Genomic DNA, 13,246 nt, shown 5'->3' with positions numbered 1-13,246 from the left:
GATAGTCCCGAAACCGAACCCTAGGGTCGTAATCACGCTTCATGCCTTCCTCCGTACTACGAAGACGGGCTCGGACTGTCTCGTGGGCTACCTGGATGGACTTTTCCAGATTCATCACATACTCTTCCAAGTCAAGGTCGTCACCTCGCATCGGAGGGGGGGGGGGGGGGCATACATCAGGTCTGCTGGGGTTTTAGTCTCCATCTCCAACATCAACTTGTTGGCAGTAAACCCTGTGCTGTGGTTCACAGATGACCTCAGGGCACCTGCTATCTGTGCCACGTGCATATCCCAGTTGTTTTGGGTCCTGTCTTTGTAGCACCTGACAGCGTCCGGTTGTATCGCTCTTCTTGGCCATTGGGCGGTAAGGGGTCGTTCGTGCCTTGTGGATTTTCAGGAGATCGCAGACCGCCGAAAAGAGCTTGCTCTCGAAGTTGCGTCCTTGGTCAGTAAATACCTGGAACGGGCAACCGAACCTGGCAAAGAACTGGTTTACTGCCGCTGAGGCGGTCAATTCGGTTCTCTAGGATGGGAATGGTACACACTCGACCCACTTAGTGAATTGATCCACCATAACGAGCACATATTGATTTCCGCTGTCGGTTTTGGGCAATGGGCCCAGAAAGCACTCTCTCAATGGGAGCTCCGGCGTGATACTTTATCATCTGTGTTCGAGTATGTAGCTGAGGATGCTTGTTTCTACTGCAGGGCCCACAAGTGCCCACAAAGCCTTCTACCTCCCTCATCATGCCATACCAGAAAAAAAACTCTATAAGGCGGGCTTTGGCTGCCCATCCTTTTTCCTGATCAACACAGGGGCGGAGGCTCACTCTGATACTGAGGGCTGGATTACACCTGTATCCAACATCTTGAGATATGCTTCCTCCTCACCCGCGAAGAATAGCGGAGTGCGCCTCATCCTCTCCTTAACTGGGCGAGCATCCCCTGTGTCTATCTCATGCTCCAGAGCCGTGAAACAGCCAAAGTAGAATTCCTCCGGCGAACACGTCCTGGAATTAGTTAAGCAGGTCTGCGAGCATCCGTCTCTCCGACAAGGTCAGTTCCTTAGACGAACGATCAAGGAGGTCCTTCAAGTGTTCGGGGACCTCAGCCCCCCGACTCAGTGTGAAGGTCGGCCACACTGCAAACATTCCGAACAGAGTCCGGCGTCGGCACCCTCGATCCGGCCTCCGAGGCAGATCCTATCACGCTACCCTCTGGGATGGACTCGTCCGAGGCATTGATAATGCATGTCACTGCTGTCCTCCCCCGGCATGATAAGTGTGCGGCAGCAGTAAGACGTCCGAGACCAGTGTGATCTGAAGGCTGACTACAAAATCTTCCAACTCCTTATCCAAACGACAAAGACATAGGACGACTGAAGCAGCTGGGACCTGGATAGACTTAGTTACTGAAACTTGGGCTTCCTGTCCCCTTCCTGGGGCCCGAACGTCATGAGGACTTTCTCCTCTCCCAAAGCCATGGTGCCATGCTCCAGATCTAAATGAGTCTTGTCTCGTGGGGGGGCACATACAGATCAACACTATGTTCTGTGTCTCCAAAGCGGACTCCCACAGGTGATGAAGCCCCTCATCCTGGCATTTTCCCCTGTTTGAACCAAGGTCACGTGCTGTTTGATGGGAGGCTTGGGGTCGAGCTCCTCGTAGACCCGGGTGGACAACACACTCACCTATGCCCCAGTGTCTACCACTACCTGTAGTCTCACTCCCTGGACTACAACTTCAACCGTGAAGCCGGTGGTTGGGCGTATCTCTCTACCCGATTGGCACAGGCGAATCTTCACGGGATTCTCCCGCATGCCAGAAAGGCATGTCCACTGTCCCGCTTGCGGCTCGGCCACTGACCACCCCCAGCCCACATTCCTCCTTGAGATGATCCTGCGCCATTAATAGCTCCGGGCACTCACAAGGCCTGGGCGCAGAATCCGCTTCCGCTTCCTTCTTCTGAATGGGCGAGGGCTTCAGATCCGGCAAGTCCTCCGAATCCTCCAGAATGTCCTCCCTATTCCCCTGGTTCTCTGCCCCAAATCCCGGCAGTTCCGGCACCACAATATCCTCAGGGGGGGGGGGGGGGGGCTTGAATCCTGGCAACATATCCCTGGGAGAGGGCTCGTACTTGTCCTCCTCTCAACCTATAACCCAGTCCTCCGATTCCTCCTCCTCGGGTGCCTCCCTGAACCTCACTTGGAGTGTACCCCTTCTGGAGCGGCGCATGCAGGAGGGCGCCTGCTTGTGTCCTCCTACAGACCGACTTGTACCCGTGCGAACAACGCACGACCCTGGCCTAACTGGGAAGTGCTCTGGTGTCAGCATCCTGACCTCCCACTGTGTAGGCCCTCCACTAGGCAGTGACTGGCGGGTCTTGTCTCCTCACCCCCCCCCCCCTTGGTTCTGATGAACACGGTTGTGCGCCCTCACTGTCCCTAGGTTTAGCCTTCGTCCCTTGACCCTGGATTCCATCAGGTTTTCCTCGCAATTCTGGGCATTCCCGCTTAAAATGTCCCATGGCCCCGCACTTGTAGCAACCTGCTGGCTTCCGGTTGCTGTTTGAGGGTGGCGATGAAGATCTCTGAGGAGAGGGGGTCCGCCCTCGGAGTTCCTTCTCAAACTCCTGAAGGCGCTGGTCCATCTCCTTCAGCTCCTTGTCGGAATTGGGGGCATCATCCTGGGCTACCTGCCTCACATCCCTCTTGGGCTGAGATGACTTCATCTGCCGCGAATGCTGATAGTACTGTATTCAGTCAACTGCTTCCTTGGCCGTCCAGGGCATAGAGTCCTGCGTCCCTGTCTTCGGCGCCATAGCACAGCCGCGGAATGGCATGAATGTGTGCGTCTGGCACAGATGGGAAGGTCTGTGTGGCTAGGGTGAGCACCATATCTGCTCAATGACTTGCCCACATTCTGAGACGCCGACTGGAAGTTTAACTGATGTGAGAGGTCCGGCGCTGATGACCAAAAACGCTTCTCAAATCTCCTGAGGATGTCGGCCAATGAGAGGTTGCGATCAGTCTCCAGCAACAGGATGTAGTAATCACTAGCTGTTCCCTCCGATGAAAAGCAGAACTCGTCATGCTGCTCGAGGTCGGTCTGCTGTTGGCTTCGGGCCAGGCGAACGAATTTGTGCAGAAAGGACTTCCAGCTGGACTTTCCATCATACCTCTAATCCTTGCACTTCGGCTCATGTCTTCCAGTGCCCGTCGCGTATCTCCCCGCACTAGGGTGCTGAAGGGAGGGTGGGGCACCGGAGCTACTCTACCCCCCTCATCCCCCAACCAACAGGCCGTAGTGCCAGGGTAGGCGGAGGGTCCCTGTTGTTGATAGGGAGGAGTCATCATTGTAGGGTGGGGCATAGGTGTGCTAGCGTGACCGCCAAGCAAGGGAGGTACCAAGTGCTTGGGGTGGGGGATATTCCCCCCAACCCAAGGGTCTTGCACATGTGAAGGGTGGGCATGTGGGGACCCTGTAAGCAGATCATAGCTCGGGGGGAGTTCCCATGGGAAATCCCTGGCTCCGAAAATGGGACAACTGGGGAATACTGTATGGGAGTGGGACGCTGTGATCATAAACCTAAGCCCCCCTGGGGTAAACTCTGACTAAGCTGGCCTAAAGCCTGATCATCGGCCCATGAGCGAGGGAGTGGGCCGAAAACCTCCTTGACCTTGGAGTGTAGGGATGCAGAGAAGGGGTATAATGTTCTTGGAGGGTCCCTGAACTAAGTCCATAATCATAACCATCCCCCTAACTGGACCGGGCCTTGCCAAGACATTAGGAATAACTGACACCCCCCCCCCCCCCCATGGTGGACAAGAAATCCTCCTTCCACCTATTCTAATCCCTAGACCCTGTGGTGTCAAGTCCAGAACCTTTTTTTAAAGGTGAATTTAATCCAATTAGATTCTCTGGTGAGTCACACCTGCGACGTATACCCCAATATGAGTTGTCGCCCTTCCTAGAGCCAAACTCAGTGCCAGAAAATCTCACTCCCCCTCCTGGGGCACCCCTAAACCTACCACCCTCCCTCAAACAGGAAGGCAAGGACGGCGTGACAAAGGAATCGCCGCCAACCAAGGATCTACCTTGGGAAAATGGGTCTAACCCTAGGGCTGACAAACCATCATGAGCCCCCCCCCCCCCCCCCCCCTCAACCCCAAGGGTTATCAAATCTATCTGAGGGTAACTGTGAAAGCATGGGAGTACACCGTGTGATCGCTGGGTTGTCTGGGCTGGTTCGCAAGCCCAATCCAGACAACACCTCATCAATAAATGTATCGATAAATAGTAATACACAAAATATGCACAAAAATGCAAATGTCAATAATCTAAATTAATTCTGTAATTAAATAATAAATCCTAAGTTAATCACTAAAATCAAAATCTAATTCACAGTAAACAAAAATTCCCAAGTCTAACTTAGACTTCCCGCCAATATGGCGTCTAAACAACGTGGTGTGGAAGAAACAAAAACAAGGGCAAGTCAACCAGGGTAAGCCTGTGGTATTGAGTTGGGCGCCAATATAGTAACTAAGGGGTGTTAAATGACCCATTAATCCGTGATTACCCAAAGACTTACCCGTGCAGTCACTCAAAGTCAATAAAAGCGTGCAATCGATGTCGCCGGCACTTTATTAGAAAATAAGCTATACCAAATCATATATTTTGTGTGCTATACATTCATGGAGCCATAGCCTCCCTAGGCATGGTATACTTTTTATTTCCCCTTTACTTATAAACTTGGTAGGAAGCGTATATACCCTAATTTTGTAACGTACGTGACTGTCGCCGACTCAATTTTCAAAATTGAACAAGCAAATATAAAAATCTGAGAGCGTGTTTTTAAATTTTCTTTGCGTTAATATCATTTGTATTTCCTAAATTTTCATTCAATAAAAGTTTAACAACTTTTGCGTATGATTTTATGCAGTGGTGTATATATTACTCCATGTCGCCAGATTATATTATGTGATCATAGGGTCAATTAAACACCCAATGTATGGACAAAGATTTCGAATTATCTTTATGTTTTTGATCTATTTTGGCGCTAAAATATTCAAAAACGGTGTGAAAATATTCATCAAGCGATATTTGGATGTGGCATTGAGAAGAAGTCATCATATTCTCAAAATTTTGAATTCTGATTTTAGAAATGTAACATACGATACACTAATTTTTTTTATGAAAACGTATTTGCAGAGCAAATGTTACCCCTTTTATGAAAATCTCGTAGTGTACAGAGAATGAAAATATAAACATTTCTTTTGCAGAAGTCATTGGTTGGTCTGAAATTTGACAAACGTGTCAAGATGTAACATTCGTGATGTAACATTCGTTACCGAGAAATTAATTAAAGGGAATGATAGAACAATTTCCAGCGTATTTTTGCTCTCTCTCTGCATGATGTGGTATACGACATGAACGTCTACTATGAACATTTGAGTTTGAAAGTCAATACGTGTTAAACTTTGAGAATTAGGATTAATTTTCTCTTACGGTAAGTACTATTACAACAACTGCAATGTTTGATATACAATATTGATTAAGCAGATGAAATGTTTTGGTCTGAATTTGTTCTTCTGATATCAAAGAATGTATATCGTATTCCAAATATCTAGAAATTCTTCTGGTGTAAGAATTACATTTGAGTAGAATGCTGGTAACATACGTTACTCAAAGTAACGTATGCTACTTAATGAAATGCTTGATTCGACATCAAATATTGAACTACATATTGACAAAATATCATCATTAATGATATGTTTGTTGAATATCAACTATGTTATGAAGAAACAAATGTGTTATTGTTCCCGTATTCACTAGCATATACAGATATCCTCTGCAAGAAATACAGGCCATGTTTTCCTCTGCTCCTGTCCTATTTATGATACATGTAACTATGCAACTCTACATTTATCAATTTGCTAGAATTCAGCATCTTTTCATAATATATCTTAGAAATGAAGGGACTAATCTCTGATGATTGTTCTATGCAATCTTATAGAGAAATCATTCAAAAATATTTTATCTGAGTGTAACATATGTTACCACAAATTCCGTTACGTAATATTATTCTACTTGTTTTTAATTTTTAATTTATTTTTTCAGAAATGGCGCTTGTGAGAGTAGAAGTACAGAATAACTACCATGAAAAAAAAATGTATTAAAACATAAGAACAACCATGAAAAAATGTTTTAGAAATAATATTATATGCTCCCCTTGTGGCAATACTGAAAAGGTAGAATGTCTATATAGACAGTGAAAATAAAGGTTTAACTACCGGTCAAAGGCTACCATAATGATACGTGTAAGTTTTGTCTCTCAAAATACTTATAAGCAACTGGTCATTTGAGTAATTTTGTATGACCTTTGACCTTGTGACTTGGAATCCAATGGGGGTCATCTATTCATAAGGGGCACCAGTGTTTCAAGTTTGATGTCTATCAAGGAAAGATTTCTCAACGGACAATAGCGTATGTCCAGAGTAGTTTAACCGTTGTCCTTTTGACCTCAAAATTAATAGGGGACATCGTTAAATATTCATTCATAACACCGCGTGGTGGATTATACTGACAGTTTCTATGGAAAGGTATTCCAAAATAAGCAACAAAAACATAAGATTCGGTATACATTTAATTAAAATGTTGGGAAATTAAACATTTTCTTTATATTATTATTGTAAACAGATTGTTAGAAATGGGTACATATGATTCTTTCCATTTTTTGAATAGAAATGATGTGTTTATAGTAATGAATGGAAAAATAAGAAACATACGTTACTTTCATTGTTTATTATAACAAAGAGCAATCCAGGTTTCAAAACATGTGTCTGTTATTTCTACAAGAATCATGAGCATTTAAATAGCGAAACATCAATCTATCACTTTTGTTTTAATCGCACATTTATTGCAAATTAACAAATTCAGAAGAAAAGACACATTTGGTAAAAAATTTTGCTTGTCTACGTTATATTTCTATTAAAATTGGTATTTCCATTGAATTAAGTGATGTCGTTATGATTTTGCAACATCAATCGTAAAAAATAACTGATGGTGGCATCGTTTTGGCACAATATTTTCATGGATGTACTGTTGTGTAAGTGTTGAAACATACGTTACATAATTATAGCGCCACTTCATTTACATACAAAAAAGCTATCGTTCTATATCTATTGCTAGTCTTTTGTTTTCATGTTTCATACATATTGAACTGTTCGAGAATATTTGTTAATCAATTTTATTTTTTGCCATTTCAAAGATATTGAAAGTGATATCTAGTCGTTTATTTTGCGCTCTTAAAATCTTATTGCTGACTTTTACAGCAGATAATTTCTTGTTGTGTTGATTAAATATTTTCTTTGAAAACCTGTATTTATTGTCTTTCGCAAATAAGAAAAATATATGCTCAGTCAATTCCAATACAAATTATGGAATAATACATGGAAAATTAATGTTTATCTTAAATATTATCATGTCAAGGACTCAGTAACAAAGGTTACATGTGAGAAAAATCTCGAAAAATATACCATACTTTGACCTACTGTAAAAAAAAAATCTGTCATACTTAACTTGAAACAATTTGAGGTGAGTGTTCAACAGATATTTACCATTAATAAACGCATGTTACCATATATATTTTGAATGGTCGATAAACTATGATTTTGAAACCCTCAATTGCACGCTTTTATTGACTTTGGGTGAGTACGTTGCTAGTCCTTGATAATAGCTTCAACTGTATTTGTAGAGTATTCCCTGTAGAACTGTTCACGTGTGTCCAGTCTAGCTCCATCTTCGCTAGCCAAGGGTGACGCTCCACGTTGTTTTTCTTTTCACCCTTGGCGGATCAAGCCGACTTTTGTCGATTCTGTTGGGCGCCACCTATTGGGGGTCGTCTTTAGGTTACATCAGTTTTAGCCAATCACAATTTGTGTAACATAAACAGTTTTAACAAAGATGGCCGCGTCAAGTGACATTCAAGAGGAAGCCGAAATATGCAAGAAATTTATCATTCCCTCGCCCAGACCGAATCAAAAACTGTCATGGACAGAAAAGATATTTTTGTTGGTATGAAAACAGGAAGTGGGAAATCTAATGTTTACGGTATGACCGTTGAGACGAGCGAAGACCCATAACATCTTAAAACACGACTTTAGGCGATTCAATTAACGCGGGAAATATGACGCGATTGATATGTAACAGTGCATTGTGACGTCATCATTAGCTGAGATTGTTGTTCTTTCAAACCAAGCAATTATCCACAAAACATACGAAGGTATGGGAAAACTTGTCTGGAATTTAAAATCATTTGTGGTTCTTTCCAAACTATTTATTTGATTTATCTACAGGGTTGTTAAAGAAGTATACCGCAGTGACGGCGACATTTTCCCGGAAGCATAATGGGTAATCCCCATCATTTTTCAGCTGATGAATAGTTTCGTGCAACCAGACGCTCTGCTTTCTCCGTAAATATCCAACGAAGATTTGCGGAGTGGTTGAACGAGACTAGCTGATGAAAAGCAAAGCACGTGACTCAATCGTGAAATCATTGGAGCGAGCTCGTCGCGACGCGAGCTTCGCTCGCTATCACGTATGAGTGCATTCCAGTAATTTTCCCAGGGTCTTGCATCGTTATTATTACGCCTTTGATTTCGATTATGACCGAACAGTGCAAGAAATTAACAGCTTTAGGTTTCAGAGCTACTTACATAGGAAAAGGCTTTACCGAAACCGACGATTTAAAAAATGGAGACTTTGATTTTGTTTATGCTAGTCCCGAACAGCTGGTGGGGGATCTGATGTGGCGAGATGTTCTGAAATCTGAGGTTGACCAGGAGAAACTAAGAGCTATAGTCGTCGATGAAGCACACACAGTCATACAATGGTAAGTGCCACTAAATGGTGTCAGAGTTTGTAACATGCATGTAAATTAATGAATAGCATTGACTGCACCAATTTAGTAAACATTGAACCGCTGATAACTACATGATTGATGATATAGAGTCAATCTTACAAATTAGCCAAAACAATATTCAACCTAAACTCAATGTGCTGTTTCTCTAACATTTGTATTATTATAATAATGTATAAATTGTAAAATCTTAAGGAGGTACTCTACATCGTCATAATGGCCAACTTCCTTTTAAAACATGGCAGAAAATATAAATATCTGCAATATTTGTCTATTCAATTTAAATACCATTGCCTAGATCAGTAGGTTAGCACATTGACTGCTGAACTGTAGAACGTATGTTCAAGTCCAGCATTGATTTTAATTTTTCGAAGTTTGTTTTCTACTAAAACTGCATTTTATGACTGAATTTAAGTAAATTTGAAAGTTTTCAAAATTGTTACAAATCTCATAACTCCTATAAGCAATACAAAATAGATGGTTGAGCAAACACCAGGGGTGGGATCAGGTGCCTAGGAGGAGTAAGCATCCCCTGTCGACCGGTCACACCCGCCGTGAGCCCTATATCTTGATCAGGTAAACGAAGTTATCCGTAGTCAAAATCAATGTGCCAAGAACGGTCTAACAATCGGTATGAAACACGTCAGACAGCATTTGACCCAAAGATAGGTTGTATTGACGAACTAGATCGTTATAACGACCATAGAATTTGCGAAATGCTGACTTCAATCGAGACTGTTGAAACCCATTTACCATCAACTTGTTTGTCAGTAGCTTGCCTCGATTTAAAAACTGACTATACGCAGAACAAGCTCTTGTGTATCGAATCAGTTGAGAGATATAAACCCCATATGCAGGTGATAACGGAATATTGTTACATGAATATGGAAAGTTGACGATGGAGAAGCTGAAATCATCCCGTTTGTCATACAGTTGAGTTGTCAGTTTGCCGTTAATGTCTACTTTCAATAAAATATCTAAGTATGAAGCAGAAGTGGACGACTCTGTGGTGTCTTTTATTTCGAGCTTACAGGGATATATCGAATCGACATATGAATGAAAGTTATCATTGTTAATAGACTAAACGTCGTCGATATCTCTAAATGTCGAAATGAATGCTACAGCAAGAGATTTTTTCTTCTCACGTAGAAGTTTTTGAATAAATTCTGCTTCATATGAATATAGAAAAAGGTCAGCTAACAAAACAGCACAATTTGTGCCCATGGGAATTCCAACTGATTGTTGGAAAACCTGATCACCAAAGACCACGAAGATATTGTCAATGAACTCTAGCATATTTTTTATTTCAACTTCAGAGTACTTGTGCGTGGAATCAAGAGTGGTGTTTTACAAAGTAAGTTTTTGGATGACTGATCACTAGATATGAATATTTCCTTTTTCCATTTTTGTTGAAGAAGCAACTGTCTATGATGTCAAAAAGTCTAGTCTTTAATTTATCGTGAGGAATGGTCGTATATAATGTTGAAAAGTCATAGGTTTTGATGTTATTGATATGGGAAAGGTTTTGCGATTTCAAGTTTACTAAAAGTTCTTTAGAATTTTTTAGAATCCACATTTCATTAACACAACTTCTGGCATATGTAGTCGTACAGTAAATTTGAAGTTTCTCCTTCATAGCTGTTAATATTTTCGTCAGGAGCAACGAAAGGGGCTTGGTAGAGCACTTACTGGATCCAGCAATGTATCTTTGTTTGTAAAGGTTTTTATGTAGTTTAAGAATCCAGTGTAGGTATGGTAACTCATATTCATTCGACCCATTGACTGGGATATTAAATGTGTCTAAAACTGAAGCATGATTTTGAAGAATTTCATCTTTTGAAAGGGCAGTTGGAGTATAAGTACGATTACCAAAAGTGGAATTAATGCCAAGTTCGTTTAAAATACAGTTGTAATAATGAGCCTTACAAACAAAGACAATGTTGTTACTAGCTTTGTCAGCAGGAACCAAAACATATTCCTCATGTAACCTATCTAATTCTTTTATCACTTCTGGTTTACTAAACACAGAAGGATAGATGGTACGTACTTTTGTTTTAATATGTCTAATACGGGATTTCAATATACACATATATATCCTTCACCTTTTATCCATATCAAATTTTTCTAGTGTAGCATTCATCCTTTAGTAATATGTATCTATCATTGCGCTTTCATAGATTTATTATCTTTTCTATATGATTGAATACATGGTATAGGTCCAGTCTTACTTGCTGAGTCTTGGAAATAAATATGTTATGATAATATGTTTAGGGAAGAATCTCATGACAAGAATGCAGCACCATTTAGAGAATGGTTTTCCCGAAATGGCGAACTTCGATCACTGTGTCCGAACATTCAAATGGTGGCCCTTACAACAACTGCAGGTCCTACCAACAGGAGAAAGATAATGAAACAACTGTGTTTTTCTTCCAATGCAGAAGTTATTGTTGAATCCCCTGACAGATTGAACATAAAAATATCGTCTAAATGTTTACCTAATAATGACCAAATTGAGAATGTGTTTGCATGGTTAATTTCTACTTTGACAACACTAAAAGAAAAGACGCCACGTCATGTCATCTTCTGTGAATCAATCTCTGATGTCTCAAAACTGTATGTTACTTTTGTTATTTAAAATATTTGGTTCAAATTGTGATTTGATAAATAATTAATATATATCATAGTAAAACTAATGAAAAGATTAAAGATTACATTCGAGCTGACATGGCTGTGGATGGCAAAATCAGATTACTTATCTGCACAAATTCCGCGGGCATGGGTGTAAAAAAAAATTTGGGCTGTATAATATTATTCATTATGGATTACCCAGAGAAATGGACACCTTTGTGCAGCAAATGGGGCGCTGTGGCAGAGATGGCATGCAGTCAAATGAACTTATTTTATTTAAAAATCATAAGGGACACTTGAAAAAGGTGGAGTGTGAACTTGTAAAACAGGTGAAAGATGACAGCGAGTGCAGGCGAAACAACCTTTGCAACCCATATTTGATGGAAAAGACTATTATATTACCAATTCATAATTGCTGCGATGTTTGTGGGAAAAAAATGTAGTTGTGACAATGAAATTTGTCCTAACACACACAAAGCTTACGAGAAAGTAGAAGATGACGAGGAAGAGGAGGGAATGAGTTGAGAGGTGTCTGAAGAAGATAAAAAAAAATTCTCAAGCAAAAGTGGTTTGCTTTGAAATACAAATTGTCAGTTGAATTTGACAGTGTCATACAGTTTGAATTAATTTATGGTTTAACTGATAAAGTTATTGATGGTATTGTTGAAAAGTGCCATCAAATATTTAACCCAGATGATGTTAGGAAATTGTGTCAAATATGGTCATATGCCTCAGCTGTTATTGTTTGTAACATTGTCAATGATATATTTGGAGACTCTGAAATGCATAATGTAGATACTGACTCTGAATAAAATTAGTAACAACTTGCTCGTGCTTTGAAAAAGGGGGGCATATTTTTGCAATTGACAGTTAATTTGGTGATCAGAAATGGCCATTAGATATCTTTTAAATAGCAATTCAGGTTAAAAGGTCAAAGTTTTATGATACATGGATATAATACCCGAGTCAAATATCATGAGCTCTGTTTGCTTGATAGTCAAGCAAATGACTCTTAATTTCAGATAAAGTCATGAACTTTACTGTTGTCCAATCAATTTCCTTGTATGACAATCTTTATATTGTTTGGGTCATTCTAATTATTACACTGTTATGCATATGCCAGGTCAAAACTAGTAAAGGAGGAATGGGATACTTTTATTATCTGAAGTACTTTCTAAATATCAATCTCAGCCTTTTATCATATTTAGATAATTTCTAAAACATACTTTATAAAGCATCAGCTCATTCATGTAGATTGTATGTCAATATGTGTCCCATATCTCCCTGATATACTACACACATACATTTTGCTCCCTTATTATTTATTTTCCATTCACTCAATTGACAAATATAGAAATGGGTGAATTTAAAATATATTGTACATATTGAATTAAGTAAAAGTTCACTTTGGATAAACTGAAAGCTAGTCAAAAAGGGTTTTCAGTTTAATTGAGTGAATATGTGAGGGATTGTCCGTATATAGCAAGATGTTTAGATTTTAGGACCAAAATTGATAAGGGGTAATATGTGGTCTTCTAACACTTCTCATTTTAAGGTGGCTCACTACAGTGCACCAAATAATAGTTTCTCAAATCAGTACGAATTGGTTTAAAAAGGCAGAAAATATACAAATTTGATAAAAAAAAATATTTTCAAAAAAATTATTTCAACACTTATGAACAAAAGACTGGCGGATTTG

The 13,246-nt window shown here is 40.6% G+C and overlaps 1 long non-coding RNA gene across 1 annotated transcript; it reads left to right on the top strand.

Annotated features, from left to right (window-relative positions):
- The first annotated feature begins 4,193 nt into the window (after positions 1 to 4,193).
- LOC130051780 (uncharacterized) lies at positions 4,194 to 7,376 on the top strand. Its single transcript, XR_008800014.1, has 2 exons — positions 4,194 to 5,508; positions 6,120 to 7,376. It is a non-coding gene; the product is annotated as an uncharacterized LOC130051780 (long non-coding RNA).
- Positions 7,377 to 13,246: the final 5,870 nt, after the last annotated feature.

This window comes from Ostrea edulis, chromosome 2 (assembly GCF_947568905.1).
Source record: "Ostrea edulis chromosome 2, xbOstEdul1.1, whole genome shotgun sequence".
Taxonomy (NCBI): domain Eukaryota; kingdom Metazoa; phylum Mollusca; class Bivalvia; order Ostreida; family Ostreidae; genus Ostrea; species Ostrea edulis.
The sequence above is the reverse complement of the archived record's forward strand: the minus strand, read 5'-3'. Positions and strand labels throughout refer to the sequence as shown.